The following is a 22,248-nucleotide window of genomic DNA, read 5'->3' as shown; positions in this document are numbered from 1 at the left end:
AGACATTATAGTGACCTGGGGATGAGTGTCTGAAATGTTTCAGCGCTCTGTCTTTCGTCTCCTTGTTTTTGCTTTGCTAGCCGTAAGTTGTCAGGGTATGCCCAGATGTGGGTCTATTGCTCACTTTGCCACTGGATTCAAGCTAGCCTGGCTGATTATGGGTGTTACCCCGAAACCGGTCCCAGAATGCTTGTTTTACGATCTAGGGAAGACCAGGCTGGCAGTTCGGGCTGGACGGTTTGCATGAGGAACAGGGTCAAGATTGATTTGCATCTGGCTGGGTCTGAACTGGGGGGGCGAAGTGAGCTAAAGAATGATGATGGATTCAACCCAGATCTTATAGTGACTGGGGGTGAGTGTCTGAAAAGTTTCAGCGCTCCATCCATCGTTTCCTTGTGTTTGCGATGTTCAGGATAAGTCTGACAGGGGTGTTCTGAATGCGCTTAAATTTGTTTTGGAGTTTTTGGGAGGTGCCGGAATAGAGTGAACTTTGTCAATAAAGGATGTAAATTGCTTACTCCCATGTGAGATATCCTTTTCTTTATATTCATTCCTAGGTATTTTAGAATCAATCATTTTTATTGTGCAGCACAACAATTCAGAACACAGCTCAGCTGCCTACATCCGCTGGCCGGCAGAGCGAAGTCCAGAGGCATAAAACACAGCGTTCGGGCCTACACCCCAGAGGGCGACCCCGCGAAGTAAAATTGTATGCCTTCATGAGCAGCCAATTCAGGTACAAAGCTACTTGAAGTACAAGAAAAAGAACAAACAAAGACAAAGAAAACCCCCCTTTTCTATCACCCCTAGGCACCTCCTCAGCACTGCTCAGCCCACCTTAGAGGGACTCCAAGGCTCCAGAGGGATACGTTGAAGAATTTGTAGGTACTTCGGGCAGGTGACCTCCCTCAAGTCCATAGATAGAAGATGCAGGAATGGGCCCCACAGTTCTGCATATTCCGCTCCCTTTCCCTCCACACTCAGCGATAGCCGTTCCATAGCTAAAAGATGCCACAGTCTCTCAGGTCAGGTGAGCCCGGGGAACCCCACCGCTCAAAAATGACGCGCAGCAAGCAAGGCCAGGGCAATTTGTCTAGCCCTCAGCGAGCGCAGAGGAAATGATTTGACATATGGAAGCCCTAATAGCGCATGCTCAGGTGCTCAAGGGAACGTGATCTGAAAAGCGTCGTCCAAGTCATCTAGGACCAACTTCCAATATCACTCTAGTTTCGGACAGTGCCACAGAAGATGTGTCAAGGTGCCAGGGGCACCACACCCCCTCCAACAGAGGCCCGAGCTCATCCCATCCCAAGCTTTAATACGAGCTGGGGTATAATACCAATAAGCAACCACCTTATAGACTGACTCAGTGCCTGCTACGTTGGCAGTGGTGTGGTGTGCCCGATAGAAGCGGGCGCCCCAGCTCCGTCTCCCAGCGAACGTGCGCTTTCGTACGTGGGGCTTTGGGACGCGTCATAATCATTGCATACAGATCAGATATAAGCTGGCGATCATCTTTCTTGCATACTATCCATTTTTCAAAAGCCCTCATAGGACGGGACATAGACGCAATAGAAGGCTGAGTAACCCAATGTGCCACTAGCGAGTAAGGAAAGGCATCGGACTCCGAGAGAGAGAAGTAGTCCCTACAAATCCGGGGAAACAGGATTAGGCCATAAAGGTCAAAAAGGGAGCCCACTCTCTTACAACCCTCTTCCCTCCAGCGCTGGAAGATCGGGGACGCACAGCCCGGGGAAAATCCAGATTATCCACAATAGGTGTCACAGGGGACGGGAAAGTAGTCCAACCCTTGCGCCGTGCCAATTGATCCCAGGCCTTCAGTGTCGGTGACGTCACCGGGGAGGAGTAAAGACCCCAAGCCCTGTGCTTACGGGGAAGCCACAACTCACGCCAAATATTGCACCCCGCCACCCTTTGATCCATGAAATTCCAATGTTTACTGGAACAAGGCCTATTCCACTCCAGGACAAACCGCAGGCATGTCACCTGAAAGTATGCCTTGAACAGGGGGACAGCCTATCCCACCGCTGGACTTAGGAGCCGTGATGAGTGATAGGGCGAGTCATGGCCTCTTATTGCTCCATAGAAACCTATTAATGAACCCCTGTAGCTTCTGGAGGGCACCCGGTGGAGGGGTCAATGGGAGCATCTGAAAAAGATCCAGAATACGGGGAAAAAACGTCATTTTGGTTGCCGCCAGCCTGCCATACCAAGACAAATTAAGACGGGACCAATCAGACAGTGATTTGGCCACCTGATCCACCAGCAGCTTGTAATTAAGAGAAGCCATTTTTGCTATAGATGGGGTGAGACGGATTCCCAGGTACGTAATATCGGAATGTATCCACTGATAGGGAAAGCCCTGCTGCAAATCCTGCACCTCAGCGGCAGGGATGGATATATTAAGGATCTGCCATTTGGAGAAGTTAACTTTGAACCCCGCTAACCTGCCGAATTCGAGAAGCTCCGCCGACAGGTGACTCAGTGAAGAGTGTGGCTGCGTGAGGATCATGTCATAAGCATACAAGCTAATTTTGTGTGTGTTCGCGCCAAACCGGATCCCCGCAATACCCCGTTAGACCTTACCCGATGAGCAAAAGGCTCCATATAGAGCGCAAAAAGCAACGGGGACGGGGGGCATCCCTGCCGTGTCCCTCTGGCAATAGGGAAGAGGGTGGATCGGCACCCATTCACCCTCACCGCCGCCTTCGGAGCCGCATACAGGCAGCTGACCCACCGCACAAAGTTATCCCCCCGACCGAAGGCCTTCAACACCGCAAACAGATAGTTCCAGTCTACGCGGTCAAAGGCCTTCTCCGCGTCTATAGATAAGAAGAAGGCCTGCGCGCGGGAACGGTGGACCAGGTCCGTGAGGTGCAGAAGCCTTTTAGTGTTATCCCCCCTTGCCGCGTTGGAATAAAGCCCGCCTGGTCAGGATCTATGACGTCGTCCATCAACGGACTAAGCCGCGCCGCCAGGATACTGGCAAAAAGCTTAGCATCAATGTTGAGGAGCTAGATCGGGCGATACGATCCACACTCCACAGGATCCTTCCCGGGCTTAGGGATGACCGTAATGGCCGCCTCTGACATGGAAGGGATCACCTCCCCCACCTCTAAAAAGGAGTTGAAAAGGCGCGTTAAAAAGGGACCCAGCTCCACACAAAAGGTTTTGTAAAAAATGGCCGAGAAGCCATCCGCCCCGGGGATTTGGCCAGTTTCAGGCGCGCAATCGCGGATATGACCTCCTCAATACGTATCGCGGCATCCAGAGCATCCACCGAGGCCCTAATAAAAGGTGTAACATCGCAGGATGCCGGATAAGCTGCCACCCGCTCAGTGTCCGATGCCTCCCCCTGATAGAAGGTTTGATAGAACTGCCGGAAGGATTCTACGATAAGGGAGTCAGTGGTGTGTTCCACTGCTTGAGAGTCCCTAATGGCTGGAATCGCTGATTCCTGAGCTCGGGCTCTCAACCTGAGCGCCAATATCCGAACCCCTTGTCCCCGCTAAGGTAGAATTTGTGCTGCAGGTGCAAAAGGGTGTGGTCCGCTCTATCCAGATCAAGGTGCTTCAACATGCTTCAGCATGCGTCCCTTTGTCTCCAATTCCCTCCATATGCGCGGGACCCCTGTCCTCTTATGGATCGCTTCCAGGTCACCCACCTCCTTCTCTAATTCCGCGCGCTTCTCCCTTCACACCCGTGCATACGTCGCAGATAACAAGCGCAATAAACTCCCCCCGGGCCACCAGCTTGAGGGCTTCCCACACTGACGCTAAGGACACCCCATCCTAATCATTGCTAGCGAAGTACTGGGTGATAGCATCCCGGATTCGAGTGACTACCGACTCCGAATGCAGGAGAGAGTCTCGGAGACGCCAGCCAGATGACGGCGGGCGCTGACCACAACCGGTAAGCATGACCGAAATAAGTGCATGGTCCGACAGGGAGCGCGGGGTGATAGTTGCCGCTGACAGATGGGGCAAAAGAGAGGATGTAGCCAAGAAATGGTCTAAACGCGCATATGTTTTATGTGCCGAGGAGTAATAAGTGTAATCCCGATCAAGGGGATGTTGGACCCACCACACATCATGCTGCCCACCTTCTAGCAACCATTGCCTCCCCCCTTGCTACAGGGCCCCCGCCTGATCGACCTCAACTCAGAACTATCCAGTCCTGCATTCAATTACTATATTCAGATCTCCCCCCACCAGCACATGCGCGTCTGGAGAAGCTAACACCTTGGAGAGAGGTGCATACAGTGACCCCACTGTCAAGGTTGTGTCCCCCCATTGCACCCGGACAGCCACAAACCGCCCTCTGATGTCAACCACTTGGGATAGGATCTTACAATGCGCCCGCGCACTAAAGAGAATAGGTACCCCATGTTTCTTCGATGGACCCGCAGGCCAAATCTGCACAGGGAACCGCCTATCCTTCATCCTCCTAGTATCCCTAGAGAGGAGATGAGTCTCTTGCAACAGGCACACAACCCCGTCAGCATTCTCCAACAAGGAAAGGATGGCCGCACGCTTGAGAGGGTTATTCAGGCCCCTAACATTCAGGCTTACAACTTTCAGATCTCTACCCATAACCCCTAAAAGGGAGGGAAGTGCCAATGCAACAGCCTAGGACAGGAGCACTGAAGGAAGCGCAGGAAGCGAGCAGCAGGCCCGGCCCACACTGAACCACCCCGAGAACTGATGCCGAGCCCCAAAAACAACCCCAGTCCCAAAACCAACCCCCAAAACCCCCACAAAAATACTGAACCGCAGGAACAAAGAAAAGTGACAAAAGTCTTTCAAGCTGACCAAAGTCCGGCAGAGGAATCAATCTGTAGGGAAAACGTGGGGCCATCCCAGAACCACACCCAGCCCTGATGCAGGGCACCTCCACTACACAAGGACCAAAAGATGAGCGAAAGACCCAGTCTCACCCCCACATGTCCCTCCTCCAGCGCCACTGAAGAGTCCGGCCTGTGCCAGGCAAGCAATCCTCAAGGAACATTCTCATTGTTGGTCACCAGCGCCACCGAGGAGACCGCCGCCTCCCTCTCTAAAAGGCTCACAGATAGGTCAGGCTTCATCGGTGGAGGCAATCTTCCAACTCTCTACCACTCAGTGGAGCGTCTGCGCCACCGAGAAGGTGACCCACCTAATTCGGCCTGAGCAGCAGACCTCTCCAATCCTAGCGCCTCATAAGATGCCTCCAGCGAGCAGATCTGCAGAAGCTTGCCCTTGAGCTTAAAGATGATGCGAAACGGGTGCCCCCATGAGTAGGGGATGCCCTGTTCCCACAAATGGGCCGTAATAGGTTGGAAGCTCCGGTGTTTGACAAGAGTGGAGGCCGCCAGATCCTGAAAGAGAGCGGGTCGGTGCCCCTGGAACTGCACCGGATTGAGGTTTCGCGCTTTATGGAGAATCCGTTCCTTGATCTGAAAATCATGCACACATACCAAGATGTCCGGTGGGGGAGCTTTGGCACCTCTCAGAAGACCAACAAGATGTACACGATCTAGTTGAATGTCCAGCTCATCCCCCTCATCAAGGATTTGTCGGAACAACGCCTCCACGTACTCCCGCAAACTATCCCCTTTCCCTTTCCACGGGACTGCACAAATTCTTATATTGTTTCTCTGGGAGCAGTTTTCTAAATCCTCGATGTGTGTCTGCAGGTCCAGGTTTTGTTCCGTGAGGCGGAGGATGTCCTGCTGAAGTTGATGAACCTCATCGGCAGTGCACAGATCATGTTCCTCCAGGGTTGCCAACCGCTCCCCAATAGCGTCAACATCTCACCACATTTCCCGCATGTCAGAAGAGAGTTGGGAACGGAGTTCTAAGATGTCCTCCTTAATGGCAGCAAAAAGCTCCAACATAAAGGCCTTAGTTGCGGGCGCATCCACATACACAGACTGCGAGGATTGGCCATCTGACTGCGAGACAGTCCGACCCACCACTTTCTGTAGCGTGTCTTTCAAGGCTTTATCCTTCTTACCCAGGGTAGCCGACATCTTGGCGCCACAGAGGGCCCAACAGGGCGCAAACAGGGTCCAGCAGTGGCCACTCCCCCTGGACAGCTCAGGCCCGGGCCACAGCTGGAAGACGCCGCCCGCTGACACACTGGCTGAAGGCACACCCTCCTCCGTCTAACGGTCTCCTCAGCTCAGCAGCGCCACTGCAGAACAGCCCCGGGGTTCCCCAGCACCACCGGTCACACCAGGCCACTCAAGCGCAGGGCCTAGCGCAGCCCGCCGTCCGTGCCCGTCTCTTCTGCACAGGAGGCAACGTCACTCCCCAACCCAGGGCATCCACAGGCAGCACCCTGCAGCGGGTAAACAAGCAGGGCGGTGAGGCTCCTCACACGAGTTCCCAGGCCGATTCTAGGCCCCACGAGCCCCACAGAGGCCGCATCCCAGTCAGGTGCCCATCAGGCCCCCGACCACTCCTCCACACCGCCTGCGGATCTCCCTACGGGCACCTCTGGATGTTTCCTTTCCATGTCCCACCTCCGCCTTAGCCAAAGCTCTAGTGGGGCGCAGCTGTAAGCCCCCGAGCTCCGCGGGCACCCGGCAGTCTGCTCAGCACCACTCTATGCCACTGCACCATATACCAATGTACCCTACACCACTCTATTCTACACCACTCCACTCTGCAACACTCTACTCTGCAATGCTGCCCACTCCACCACTGAGCTCTATGCCACTCTCCTCTGCACCACTGTACTCTACTCTGCACCACTCTACTCTACACCATTCTACAACAATGCACTATAGGACAATACACTCTACTCTGCATCAGTCTACAATACGTCACTGTACTCTAGGCCAATATACTCTAAGTCACTCTAATCTCTGCACCACTGCATCCTATGACAATGCACTGTACACCATGCTACTCTATGCCACTCCACTCTACACCACTTTATTGTACACCACTGCGTTCTACTGTGAACCACTGCACTCTACCATGCCCCACTTTACTCTGTCACTTCACTCTACTCTAAAACAATCTACTCTATGACACTTCACTCCACTCTGCACCACTTCACGCCACTCTAATTTACACTGTGCCACTCCAGTCTACACCACTCTACTCTGCGCCACTCTACTCTACACCACTGCACTCTACACCGCTCTACGCCACTATACTCAAAACCAATTCACATTATGCCACTGCACTCTACACCAATCTACTCTGCACTGTTGCATTCTATGTCACTGCACTCTATGCCATTCTATTCTACTCTGGACCACAGTACTCTACGCTACTGCTCTTTGCACCCTTATACTATATGCCACAGCACTCTACACTACTGCACTCTACAATAATGCACTCTACACCACTCTACACCACTGCACTCTGTGACACTTTATTCTGCAACACTGCACTCTCTGCCACTGAACTCTATGCCACTCTACTCTGCACCACTGCATTCTATGCCACTGCACTCTACCCTGCACAACTCTACCACATGCCACCCTACTGCACTCTACACCAATGCACTCTTCATTACTATGATGGAGCAAGGTCTCTGAGAAAAGAGACTTGCTCGGAAGCAATCCGCTCTTTTAACTCACTAGCAAGTTATTAATAAAGTTGTGTGGAAAATGAATACACAAACATATAAACATGTGTTAGTGAAGCTTGTGTATAAATGTACTAACGCAGATAACATTTAAAAAGGACTAATACCGCTTTAAACAGGAAATCTGTTTGCACGTGTGTCAACTACATCTACCTAGGATGACGTATTAAAGCTTGGAGGGAAACTTTGGCGCATGAGCAGAAGCTACTAACATGGCACCTTAAAGACTAGCATGAAGGACTGCTTATCTGAAATTAAAAAAAAGCTATTTTACTAATGCTAATGCGGGTATGAGTTTAAATAATAAAATGGGATAGAGAAGAGGTGGGTGGTGTACAGTGCAAACACTTTATCTGAGAAATTACCACCTATCTTTTGACTTTTATCAGTGGTGCATATTTGGGCCTTTCGCGTATAACGGAATGAGCTGAGTGATGCAAAGTCTGCGCATGCCCACTGAGTGAAGCAAATGAAGGTCATGACAAAGCAGTAGAAAGGGAGCAAGATCGAGTGGTACTTCGTGGGAACAGGATGGTGCAGAGTTCAACCATGAAGTAACTTATTATAATTGTATCAACATTGTTACATTTAGTTCATGGATTAAACTTTATGAATAAAAAGTAAGGGGTTGCGTTTATGAACAATGGTTTAACAGAATTTTGTGACATGCAAGCATGGTGTGACTTCAGTAATGGCGTCTGTGCCAGGCGTGTAATGGTGGAGCCTTTCATCTGCTGGCAGATGTCGCATTTCAAGACATAGGGGTTTATTAGTATGTTGGGCAGATCGCCACCGCCTGCATGGCGGTGGCGTTCTGCCTGCCATTTACCACCGCCCGCATCCCATTTCCCCCCCTCTTTTATGATGGTGGGGAACCCTGGCGTACGGAAAGACCGTCTGCCACTTTTCTGCCCGTCGATGAGTCGACCGGGCAGAAAAAGTGCTTAATATGGTGGCGGTGTCTGCACGACACCGCCATCCATATTAAGATGCAGGTGGTGATGTGCCTTTCCATGGAGGCGTTGCCACCATGTAAAGGCATGTGGTGTCTGCATGTGGGGGCCTGTTGTGGGCCCCCAGGTTATTGGAGGGGTGGGGGTGCACATGGGGGTACCTATGGTACGCCCCTGCATTTGCATGCACAATGTGGGAGGCACCATGCAGTGCCTGCCACGTTGTGCATGCAAATGCACAACATGCCTTTTTTCCATTGCAGTGGTGGGTGCTGCTGAAAGCACCGCTCGCCGCAATGTAAAAAATGCGGGATGCTCCCGCCAGTGTGGTGGGTGCATCCTAATCTTCCCCACAGGACTGCCGCACATGTGACATGGTCCCTTTTGCCGGTATGGTGGCGGGTGAACTTTGTCCACCCTTCATCGTTATAGTCCCCCAAGTCTTTAGTTTGCTTAGATAATCCTGGCCACCAATAGCGCTGTTTCAGTAAAGAAATAGTCGCTGTAACGCCTGTGTGCGCACAGCCCAAACCCTTGTGTGCAGCTAGTATTAGACTTTGCCTATGATCCATATTTGGTATTACTCTATCCCCCACTCCAGGAATCTGAGTATAATTCATGTTTTGTGCATCTAACTTGTAGGAGTATTTGAGTGGAAATGTTTTAGGTACTACTGTGCTGCCTTTACGTGATGCAATGACAGCTACCATTCTATATCCATTTATTGTTTTTGAACAAGTCAGCGCAGCTACAGAAGTCGTGCTAACAGCCCCCTTTGCTGCTTCATCCGCCAATCAATTCCATACAACGAGAACGCCATCACGTTGATGACTCAGTGTATGGATCACGTGAGTCCTCGGAAGCTCAGATTTCAATTCTGCTACCTGTTCCCATAATATTTTATGTTTAATTGTGCCATCCTTTTGCATCTTTAAACCGGATCACTGAAATAATATCGACTACCAAAATATCGACTACCCAAAATATCGAGGAAAAAATATCTACAACCAAAATATCGAGTTTGTATGTACAAACAGGTAAGTACAAAAATATCGAGTAAAACATATCGTTTACAAAAATATTGTTGTAAAAAATATCGACTTTAATAAAAACAATGTTTAATTACATTAATATAAAAAATTAATTACTAAAATATAATTAACAATACTTAAATTAACTTTTAATAATTAAATAATTAATGAAAGTAAAAAAATAATATTTTTTTAACCATATTTCTTGAAACATATATATATATATAGTAACAAAATTTAATTAAATAATAGCCAATATTATTAACGTACAAATACAAAAGAGTAAAAATTACTATTCCCACTGCAAAGAGTGCAACAGTGGATATATGACGTTACAACGCAACTTTTACAACGCACTACCATTACAACGTAAGTATTGGTAAGTATATAATAATTTTTTTTAATTTAAATTATTTAAAAATATTTAAATATAATTTAATTTTATTTCATTTCATTAAATTAAATTAATGTAAATTTAATTTTACTTTATTTTTACACTGTACCCCTGTACCCCTGTACCCCAAAACTGACCCTGAACCCTAAAAAAACCCTTTACCCAAAAACCCAAAACTGACCCTGAACCCTAAAAATACCCCTTTACCCAAAAACTAAAAACTGACCCTGAACCCTAAAAATACCCCTTTACCCAAAAACTAAAAACTGACCCTGAACCCTAAAAATGACCCTGAACCCTAAAAATACCCCTTTACCCAAAAACTAAAAACTGACCCTGAACCCTAAAAATACCCCTTTACCCAAAAACTAAAAACTGACCCTGAACCCTAAAAATACCCCTTTACCGAAAAACTAAAAACTGACCCTGAACCCTAAAAATACCCCTTTACCCAAAAACTAAAAACTGACCCTGAACCCTAAAAATACCCCTTTACCCAAAAACTAAAAACTGACCCTGAACCCTAAAAATACCCCTTTACCCAAAAACTAAAAACTGACCCTGAACCCTAAAAATACCCCTTTACCCAAAAACTAAAAACTGACCCTGAACCCTAAAAATACCCCTTTACCCAAAAACTAAAAACTGACCCTGACCCTAAAAATGCCCCTTTACCCAAAAACTAAAAACTGACCCTGAACCCTAAAAATACCCCTTTACCCAAAAACTAAAAACTGACCCTGAACCCTAAAAATACCCCTTTAATTTAACATAATTAGCAATTAATCAATTAAATTAAAATAATTACCAATTACATTTTAATTAATTAACAAATATTATTTAATTACCAATTAATTAAATATTACTACCAATTAATACATTTACATATTTAATAAATAATAATTAAATTACTTCCCACCCTATTCCCCTATAAACCCACAACCCGCTACAGGAAATACATTAATTTAATTTACATAATTAGCAATTAATAAATTAAATTAAATTAATTACCAATTAAATTTTAAATAATTAACATATATTATTTAATTACCAATTAATTAATTATTACTACCAATTAATAAATTTACATATTTAATTAATTATAATTAAATTACTTCCCACCCTATTCCCCTATAAACCCACAACCCGCTACAGAATAAAATTACACAATAATTTTAAAAAAATCATTAATTAAAAATAAATATAACATAAAATGACACTTTTCACACATATTATAACATAAAACACTATAAATAATTACATATTATATAAAAAACGATATTTTTTACTTTCAATATTATTTACAGTCGATATTACTTCACTTACCTTAAAAACGATATTTGGGCTGTCGATATTCTGTCCTGTCGATATTTTCTCCAAACGATATTTAAAACTCGATATTCTGTCCAAACGATATTTTGGAGTCGATATTATGTCTGTGTACCCTTTAAACCCATTTTGTTCCCAATTCTGTAAGCACTCATTGTACGACTGTACACAGTAAAAAGAATCACAAACGATTATTGTGGGGAATTCTTGATCCGTATTTACAATTGCCACTATAAGTGCTTTTAATTCTGCCAACTGAGCTGTGCAATCTCCTAGAAATTGCGTTTTTGTGCAACTAGGATGGAACTTGCCATCACGCATGCAACCTTTAACGATAGCACATGCCGAAAATTGATTTTGATTACTCCCTATCGCCGGTTGCGCAGATCCGTCAGTATAAATAATATATTCATACTGATCTTAAGGCAAGATTTCCTTTGGTAGAGGATATTCTTGTTCATATTGCAGGAATGCTTGAGTTTTTTAAACTTGGATCAAATCTGTATTCAACATTTGTTGCAGTATGAGAATTAGCCCATTGTATCCATCTTGAATGTAACACTTTCGCATTTGGGATGCTGGCTTTTGTAACTGCTTCTAAAGCTGGTACTGGAGTTACCACAATAATGGGTTTCCCCTGAGCCAGTGCTCTTTCTCTTGCTACAGCAGTCTGAAGGGCTGTCTGGATTTTTCTGTGGCAGTGAAACGCATTTCTGCATTTGTGTACAGCTGGGATTTGTATTTTTGCGCACAACGTTAATCATTCATGCGGCACTATGTACATTTTGGTCAGCAAATGTCTTTTTGCATGAGTTTAAATGTCTGTAATCTAAAACTAGACGATATGTATTGTTGGGTTTAGAGATGGGAAACAAAGGATTGTTCATTGGGGAGGTACATTTTTCAATGACCCCCTGGTATTCAAGTTGATCTAAGATATCCCTGACCTGTTTTTTAGCTTCTTGCTTTATTGGATATTGCCTCTGAGCAATAGGTGAAACTTTTAACAGGATCACATGGTAGGTTGAGTTCTCATCCCACCCTGCAGGATTTTTGTACAATGACGGAGCTTGGGCTACTGCCTACTCCTGCGTATATGTATGTTTAAGGTGAATGGGAACGTGGTTGGAAAATGCAGGAAAAATGATACTTTCTCCCCTGGGGCACTCCATTACGAATGCAGGCGGCCAATCTTGTTCTGCTAACAGGATGTCATAACCAGAAGACATGTTCTTCCAAAAAGACCTTTCACTTTCCTGGGCTTGTCCCCCTCCAACCGGAGTGTTATTTCATATAACTTATGTGGGATGCTCACCCTGGTGTCTGGTGTTTCCACGTGATGTAATAATTCAACTCCGCTGTCACCAGAAATTCCTTCAGGTTCAGGTGAGCTATTGTTACTTCTGCCGCACTGTCTAGCATCGTCAGAGCCCATTTCTCGTTCAGAAGTTGTGTCCTCAGAATTTTGGGCATGTCTGATTATCAGATCAGCAACTTTCTTTTTCTTAAATTGAGGTTTTGAGTTTTGCTTATCTTCTTTTTTAGAAGTAAAGTCTTGAACACGCTGCTTGCCTCTGGACTGTGTGCGCGCATCTCTATTTTCTGACCGTCCTTCACTTTCGGAGCTTTTCTTTGAGCCCTGAAAGGAACGAGAGGAACGTGTATCAGTAGCCTGATACCTGTCAGGTTTCCTAATATTATCCCTATTCCTAAGGTTCTACCTCTTTTCAGAGGGTTCCTGTGGAGGAGGCCTACCTCTGAATTGAGATCTCTTTTCTTTGGAGTTTATTTTTTTATTATCCCACTTCTTTTTAGAAGAAGTGTGTGTCTGCTTTGAAGTGCCCTTCTCAGGACTGCCCTGTAGTTGAGGTTTTAAAGCGTTTCATCCCAAACTATCTCTTCCTAATTCTGAATACGCAGTTTCAATTATTTTGGGTAGTTCTGCCTCCTGTTCTAAATGAGAGAACGTCCGTAGATGTTGGCTGATTGCCACTGATGCTGCTTCCCCTTTAATATTAGCTAGTATTATGGCTGATACCTGGTTGTAGTTCATCCCTAAGTTTAAGTCAGGTTCAGCTCCATAGTCATTTTATATTTGTCTTAATACATCTGGTACTACTGCTAATGAAAAAATACCATGAATTCTGGTCTATATGGCAGCAAAGACTGTACCCCACGAGGTGCAATCCTCTAACTGTGGTGTAATCCCCATCGGCAAACAGATTGTTAACATTCTGTGTTTTTCAAAAGGTGTTGTAATTGGAAATACTGCTTCTAACTGGGTTATTTTGTGAGCTACCCAGAAAGGAATTTGTTCACATTTTGTGCGCACTTTGTCCATTATCGGGTGTAATGTTTGTGGAGTAATTTTAGTATCTGAGCTCTGTGTAGGAGCTGGATTTGGTGTAATTACTGTAGGTTGGACCGCAAGTGGGATCTTGACAGCAGGTATTACACGACCTGTCTCATCAAACGGACAGTTACTTTCTTTTCAGGAGCCTGACTCCCCCTCCCCCCCCAGACCTAAACTATGAATGCCTACTCACATGATAATGCCTACACCAGTTCAGCACCAGTCCCTTCTGCGACAGGCTACCTGTGACTGTGCGTCGATGTCAGGCTGTGCTAGATGGTAGTCTCACATGCTCAGCCGAATACATGTGCGCACGTGTGCTCATTCAACTGCGTAGCAGTAGACCTTACCTTAAAATGCAGATAGTGGAACTCTCAGTGCCTTTCCAAAGAATTTACTGAGAATGAGACTCAGCTGAAGAGACCACTCATAGTAAAGATCTAAAAACAGGCATTCAGAAAGTGAAAATAGTGACGGGGATTGAATGGGAGCAAACTTATAATCTTTCACATGTATAATTTCCTACATTCTCCAATTACTATCCTTGGACATACATACAAACACAATGAGATTCAAAAACACCTTGGTAAGGTAATCACGATCAAAACTTACTATAGATTATGAAGCATCCTTCTTCGAACATTTTCAAGAACTAATGAAGACACACTATTTTACTACCATCTTCCTACATGACTTTAAGATCCTTAATAAAAACAAAGTTCCACGATCATTAAAACTAAAAGAAATGTGCTCTTAGTACAGTCATAAACAATATGGCGCATCCCCTACCCATAACAAGATAATACTTTGAGCTACCAGTCTCATCAGCAACATATTTATGGGCAAAGTTTTTACACTAAAATGTTCTGATTATTTTGCAATATCTTTCCCCACCACTCAATTCAAACCTTAAAAAACCATATCAAGTTAAATTCAAGAAAAAAGGGACAAAATTACAAAATATATTCCTCAGCATTTTCATTGCACACATTTTAGAGACGTTACAACGCAAACTTTTACAACGCATGCCTTTACAACACAGTTTTTACATCGCAACATCCATTACAATGCATGATTTTACAACGCATTTTTTATAACTACACTTACAACACATTCCATTACAACGCATACCATTACAATGCAAACTGTTACAACGCATAATACTTTAAGGGCAACAGTAGTGTAAGTGTTGGATAGTGTAGGGCTAAAAATTACTATTCCCACTCCAGTGAGTGCAACAGTAGGGTAAGTGTTGGATAGTGTAGGGGTAAAAATGACTATTTCCCATTACTTAACTTATAATGCGTTGTAATGGCATGCGTTGTAGTGACATGCGTTGTAATGGCTGGGTTGTAATGGCATGAGATGTAAAGGATGTTGCGTTGTAATGACTGTATTGTAAAGGTAGTGTGTTGTAATGACTACTCTCCAACGGTTGTTTCCCGTCAGGATCCAGAAGAATATTGTCAACACACTTGCCTCACAAGACACTACTGTTTTGTGTTGAATCCAGCGGAGGCTTGAGAAATGAAAGATTTTGAAGTAGCAGGATGCCAAACCCACTCAGACCCTCAGGTATTTGCCAAAAGAGCTTAAACTAAGCTAGCTTAAACATCTCCGTCAGCCAAAAACAAAATAACATTCATCAAAGAGGAAAAGAAACAGGAATGACGGCATAAAAGCTAACAAAACTGGAATCTCGGGACATGGCTGATGAAGAACAATAGTAGAAATTAGCTTTTTTCTGAACTCTATATACGTGATATTTCACATCGGCCCACCAAAAGCACTTGCTGCAGTAGTTTTGCTTCTTGGTGGATGAGCTGGGTCAGAAGTGTGCTCTGTATCTAAGCCACTGCTGCCTGACAGCACCTCATTTTTTTTTTCTTTTAAACATTTTTTATTGGTTTAACAACAAAATATCACACCGTACATATAAATGACATCCCAATCATAGTCATCCGCATTACACAAGGTATGCACAAGGTACACCATCTTCTTCTATAAGAAAGTCCATTGTCCCACTCATCTTCCGTGCTTCCTTTCAGTTTCAGTGCAACCCATGTGTGGTCGCCATAACAGTATCTAATAAACAATTATTCCCCGCCTCCCACAGTCCCAACCAACTGCGTCACCCTCAACCATTCCCCTCTCACCCCCTACCCAATCCCCCACCTCCCTCCCCCTCAAGACGTGCCATGGTATATATTTCCTAGGACACAAGTGGGCCTATGCTCCTAATCATATCTAGCAATGGGACCAAGTACTATGTTGTGGAATGAGGTGTCCCACCCACGGGTAGGGGCAACAGTTTGTCATCGGCTTATGAGGAAGCCCCAGAGGCAGTGTAGTATACTATAGTGGGCGAGCCTCAGGGCTATTAGCCGGGGCCTCGACATCCTCATTCTCAGGGGGCGTAAGTTCCGTGACCAGCCTTCCCCAGGCTCTCGCCCTCTCCATCGCTTGCTCGCTAGCCGTTCTGTGTGCAATTTGAAGTCGGATAGTACCTTCACAGTCAGCCCATTTTCGAAGTTCAGCCCTCCATTTATCCAGGCTGGGGCCTTCTTTGCTTTCCTCTGAGAGGTTATAGTTCTCTTAGCTAGGAGGAACCCCAGGCCTATAAATTTACTAGTGATCCTGTTTTTCGAGGAGTGGGGAAACCAGTGTAGTCTACAATGGGCCATGGAGGGTTGTAGGTCCCTTTCTGTCACATCCATCAACAAGGTTGCCACCCCCTTCCAAAAAGAGTCAAGAGCCGGGCACTCCCATACCATATGTTTGAAATCAGCTTCAGGCATTGCGCACCTTGGGCAGGACGCTGACTGAGCTGGAAAGTATTTATGTAATCGGACTGGTGTCAAATATGCCCTGAGTAGAATGTGAAAATGCACTAACTGGAAGCGCGCATTTCTCGTACTTTTCCAGGCCCTCTCCACTATGCCATTCCATGCCGTGTCTGGTATGTCCTCCCCTATGTCAGTTTCCTATTTCATCCTTAGGGCTGCCAAAGGGGTCAGGGCTTCCTGTGTCATGCACCTGTATAAGCATGTTACTGCCTTGACGGTGCCCGCGGCAACCACAACATATCGGCAACCCATGGAAGTAGGTGTTTCCGTGAGGCCTGTTTTCTAGTGTTTCCGGACCGCCGCCGTGAGTGCAGTGTGTAGCAAAAAGTCCCCTCCCGGTAGCTCATAGCGGTCTCGGAGGTCTACAAATGGTATGAGGGCGCCTTCCTCATACAGGTCACCGATCGTCGCCAACCCCTGCTGCTCCCAGTTCTCCAACCTCTGCCAGGTGCCCCCATGCGGTAAAGCCCTGCACATCTTCAATGGTATGTCATGTGCGCAGGGGGTTCCTATAGACCCTCTCTGCAGATACCTATTCCAGCACTTGCGGGCCGTGGCAAATTCCTGGGTAAGATACAAGTCTCCGAGCGGGAGACGCAAAACTATGCGAGATAACGCCAACAGGGGACCCGACAGTTTGCCCGATTCCCCCTCTCCCCTGGTGGCTCTCACCACCCACTGAGTGAGCCATTGGAGCTGGGCTGCTATGTAATACATTTCGTAGTCAGGGACCGCTAGTCCTCCCTCCGCTCGAGATCTCATTAGTGTACCAAGAGCCACTCTGCGTCTGCCCGTCCCCCATAGAAAAGAGCTGATCATCTCCCTAAGCCTCTTAAAATAAACTGCCGGGATCCAGATCGGGAGGGTTAGGAAGAAGTACAGCAATCTCGGAAGAGTCACCATTTTGAGTAGAGCCACACGTCCCGCAACTGACAATGGTAAGGTACCCCAAAAATCAAAGTTAGATCTGGCTCCCCTGATCGCCTTTCCGACGTTCCCTTCGAGTATATCTTCCTGTTCATGGTAGATCATCGCGCCCAGGTACGGGAAGACATCTCTCTTCCCAGTTCACCCCGTCAGCATTCTGGGGGCGAAGCCTGCCTTTGCACACCGGAAAGAGCCACGACTTCGTCCAATTGACTTTCAATCCAGCTAATGCGCTCAGGGCTCGCAGTAGGGATTTCGCCCCCTGCAATGCCTCGCCGGTATCTGCCAGAAACATTAAGAGGTCATCTGCATAAAGAGCAATATGGTGAACCTGCCCATAAACGTCAAGGCCCTGGTACGCCCGCCCCAATCGAGCATGCGTCGCTAGAGGCTCCACCGCTATAGCGAATAGCAGAGGGGAGAAGGGACACCTCTTCTGCGTGTCCCTCCCCACCTTGCATGCCTCCGAAATCACCCCTCCTGTTCTGACTCTGGCGGTTGAATCCACGTATAGTAGTGCCGTCCATTGTACAAAGTCGGGCCAAGACCCATCCGTCTCATTACATGAAATAGGTATTCCCATTCTAGACTGTCGAAAGCTTTTTCGATGTCAACTGCAAACACCGCCGCAGTATCCTCCTCATAGGAGTTGGCCTCCAAAATGTGAAGGATACGTCGTATATTAAGCTCTGTGTCACAGGCTTGGATAAACCCAGATTGATCGGCATGTATTAGCATGGGCATGTGGGGAAGCAGCCGAGTGGCCAGTATTTTGCTCAGGATTTTGTAGTCTTAAGTTGAGCATGGATAGCGGGCGGTAAGCCGTTCTATCCCAGGGTTGTTTGCCCGGTTTTAGTAAAGGAATATTGATCGCCTCCCTGGTGGAGTCCGGCAATCTACCTATCTTTTTGGCTTCATTAGGCAAGGTCAACGTAAGTTAAATGAAATTCTACCGGAAGACCATCCGAGCCCGGAGTTTTATTGCGGGCCATACTTTTGATGGCTACTCGCACCTCCCTTACCTCAATATTCTGCCCCAACAGTTTCGCATCCTCATCATCCAATTCCGGCAGGGCCAGTCCCTCTGTAAAGCTCTGTAAGTCTTCCTCGAACGGGAGAACACGGCTGCGATAAAGCTCCATCTAATAGTCAAAAAACAATTATCCCCTGCTGATCACAGCGGGCCTCCCGCAACTGGTCCCTCAGCTCCAGTGTAACTGAGCCGCGACGGGCCGGATTGGCCAACCAGGCCAGAAGGGTCCCCGACTTATCCCGCTCCGAGAGCGCTCGTGTGATATATATTTTGTAATCGAAGCATCTCAGACACTCCACATTCGCTGCTACTGTCTCTTTGGCTTTTAATAAGTCATCTTGCTTAGCCGGATTTTCCGGGCGCGCCTTCTCTAGGGCGCGCAAGCGATCATCGTCCCTCTGGAAGTCTTGTAGGAGGGCCTTCCGGGATCCAGCCACCGCCGAAATACATCTCCCACGTACGACTGTTTTACAGGTGTCCCACTCCACAGACACAGCCCCCGCAGTCCCCTCATTAAACAGGAAGTATTCCGTAATAACCGTGGCAATGGTGGCTCGAAAGACCTGGTCATCAAGCGCTTCCGGTCGTAATCTCCAGGTGGGGATTCTGGGTCGCACTCGCGACCAACCCAGCCGGGCCAGCAATGGATTATGGTCAGATATAGTTCTAGTGAGATACTCGCTATTGCAAATCTCTCCGTGTACCTCTGGGGAGCATAAGAAGGCATCCAGATGGATGTACAATTCGTGCAGGGCAGAAAAATAGGAGTAATCCCTAACCAATGGGCGTTGGGCTCGCCAAGTATCTACTAAACCCCAAGTCCGCTGCCAGGTAGAACGTGCCATTGCTAGTTCATGTGCTGGCGCATTTGGGAGGGGAGGATGCGAGCGATCTATGTCAATGTCCGTGACACAGTTAAAATCACCCCAAATAACAGTGGCCCTGCAAGGAAAGTCGCTAGCTTGTGAGACAGGTTGATCCACATTAGGTACGTATAGACATCCCAGCGTTAAATCCCTACCATCTAGCTTCCCCTGGATCACCACATATCTGCCCTCCGGGTCAATCAATTGCATCGTACATTGGAAGGGAACCCCCGCTCTAATCCAGATTAATACCCCCCTCGCATATGCAGAGTATGTAGTGTAATAGACCTGACCCCTCCAACGGCGCTGTAAAGCTTTCCCTTCTGTCGCAATGAGGTGGGTTTCCTGGAGGAATGCGATGTGTACGCCCCTGTGGATTAAGAACGAGTGTATTTTGTGGCGCCGATGCATTGTGTGCATACCCCGTACATTCCAAGTGAGACATGTGTAGCCTAATGCGGGTCCCATTGCTTACAATGACATATCCAATACTCCATTACTCCTACCCCCATGACACGCCTGGTTCCCCCGAACAAAACCTCATAAGTAATACATCCCCAACTCCCCCTCCCAGGACAGGCACCCAATGAGGCAACCCCATCCAAACAACAAAATTGTGCTTACAAAATCTACGCATTGGAGGCTGCTTGATCCGACAATTCTATGTCTCCAGAAACCCTCCCAATCCCCCCCCCCCCATAGACTAATATCTCCACCCAGGTCCCCCTCATGTCTCTTGTGGTTCTCCCAGTCAGCCTACCCCAACACAGGTAAGAGATCACAAGGTACAATAGGCAGCGCAGATACCTCATGAAGTCAGCCACACTATTCTCGGTGCCCCTTCATCCGAACACCCCATCCGCCGTTTGGGGGGTAACCACTGGCAGAACTGCATCCGAAAGCCCATGGGCGCTGCTTGAATTGGGGCTCTCCACTCCACTCTCCGTGTGCTCCGCCATATTACTGGCTGGGCTAAGAGCTCCGTGGCTGATGGCACCCACCGCCAATACCGCCTTGTCTCGCTCCTGATGCCAGTCTGTGGGAGAAATGGGCCCCTGCATCGGCAGTGTGGCAGTGGTTCGATTGCGAGGAGAGGCCGCAGGCGGTGAACGCGCGCCAGGCCTCCCTCGGGTCTCCAGCCAGTCCCAGGCGGCCTGCGGCGTGAGGAAGAAGTACGTACCCCCGTCAGCAGTCACATGTAGCCAGGCTGGGAACAGCATTGCATGAGGGAGATGAAGTTGACGCAATTTCCGTTTAACTGCTAGAAAAGAGGCTCTTTGGCGCTGCACCTCCCTGGTGTAGTCCGGAAAGATCATTACTTTGCTGTTCCCAACATGCAAAATCTGTATCTTTCTGGCCCTCCGCAAGATAAGGTCCCGGTCCCGGTAATGAAGGAGTTTCACCACCATTGGGCGAGGTGGGGCCACAGGTCTTGGTGGGCGAGCCGGAACCCTATGCGCACGTTCCAGCGCGTAGAATGGAGATAGGCCCTCCGGCGCCACTTCTGTTTTTATCCATGCCGCCAAGAATTGAACAGCATCAGATCCCTCTTCCCGCCCCGGCATTCCCACTATGCGGAGGTTGTTCCGCCTGGAGTGCCCCTCGCTGTCCTCCGCTCTCACCTCCAACACATGGACCCTCTGCACCACGTCATTCAGTGTCTTTTGTAGGGCAGTGACCGCGTCTGGGACGTCTTTCATGGTGGTCTTGTTAGCCGCCACTCACTCCTTGAGCTTCCGATGGTCATCTTTTAGCAGAGAAAGGTCTGAACTTATGGCATCCATCCTCTTCTCCAAAGCTTCTCTCGAAGCCATGATGGCTTGCATAATGTCACCCAAGGAAGGGTCTCGGGGTTGTGTGGGCACGCTACCACCTGGTGTAGTTTCCTCTTCATCCATGTGATGTCCCTGTTCCTCGACCTGTAACACCTCAAACCCTTTCCTTTTGGTCACTCTGCCCATTTTGAGAACCACAGTTGGCAGCAGACAGTCAGCCCAGCAGAGTCTACGCACACACTACTCTCCGGGCGGAGGTCCTGGTCTCTTTCCGCAGGTCCCAGCAGTCATTCGCGGGGTTCTCGCCTGAGCGCTCCCCTCCAGTTCTCAGCGCAGGCAAACTGGGAGCGTGCCAGTGGTCAACGGCCCCTAACCGCTCCACCTCCCGGAACCACCACTTCCCTCAGCTCTGCACTGGCAGTAAAGACTGCTAGCGTCCCTCAGATCATGCCAGCCATATAAGTCTCGTGCCCGTCCTCATATAAAGCCTCTCAAGGGAGTTTCCTGCACCCTCATCCAGAGCACCTCTTCGGAATATCGCCCCCGATCTCCTCCCTTCACCATGTCACTTAGGCGGTCACAGTGGGCATCATGCTGCTTCGGGGCTGCGCAACCTGCCCCCAGGACCACTCTCCATAATGCAGGTCAGCTCTGTCACGAGGCCCCCCAGGAGAAGCTCATAGGCAGTGTGGAGGCGTAGGGTCAGTTAAGTGTCTCTCCTCTCCAGCCACAGGGTAGTCATCAGTCCTTTCCCTCCTGTTCCAGGCATAAATCAGGGGTTACTGCCCTCTATGCACTAACCTGCCACTACTCCAGCTCCAGCGAAATGGGCGCCACCTCACAGCGCGGGCGCCCCCATTTTGGGGTCAGGCAAAGCTCGTCCGGGCATCACACACAGTCCAAACGCCCAATTTCAGTATTCCCCACTGCTAGTAGGTGCCAGAGCCTACCTCCCTTCGTTTGGGTCTCGTGGGCACTAGTAGGGCGCTCCCAGGGGTCTTCTCACGGCGGTAGGCGATTCTTGGTCAGGCAATTTTCTCGCCAGTGCCGGCCGCCATTTTGAGCCCTTATGCCACGGACCTCAGCGCTCGCGGGGAAAAGTTCTTTTATTCCGGTAATAGCGCTTGTTAGCGATT

This window comes from Lissotriton helveticus, chromosome 10 (assembly GCF_964261635.1).
Source record: "Lissotriton helveticus chromosome 10, aLisHel1.1, whole genome shotgun sequence".
Lineage (NCBI taxonomy): Eukaryota > Metazoa > Chordata > Amphibia > Caudata > Salamandridae > Lissotriton > Lissotriton helveticus.
Note: the sequence above shows the minus strand (reverse complement) of the source record.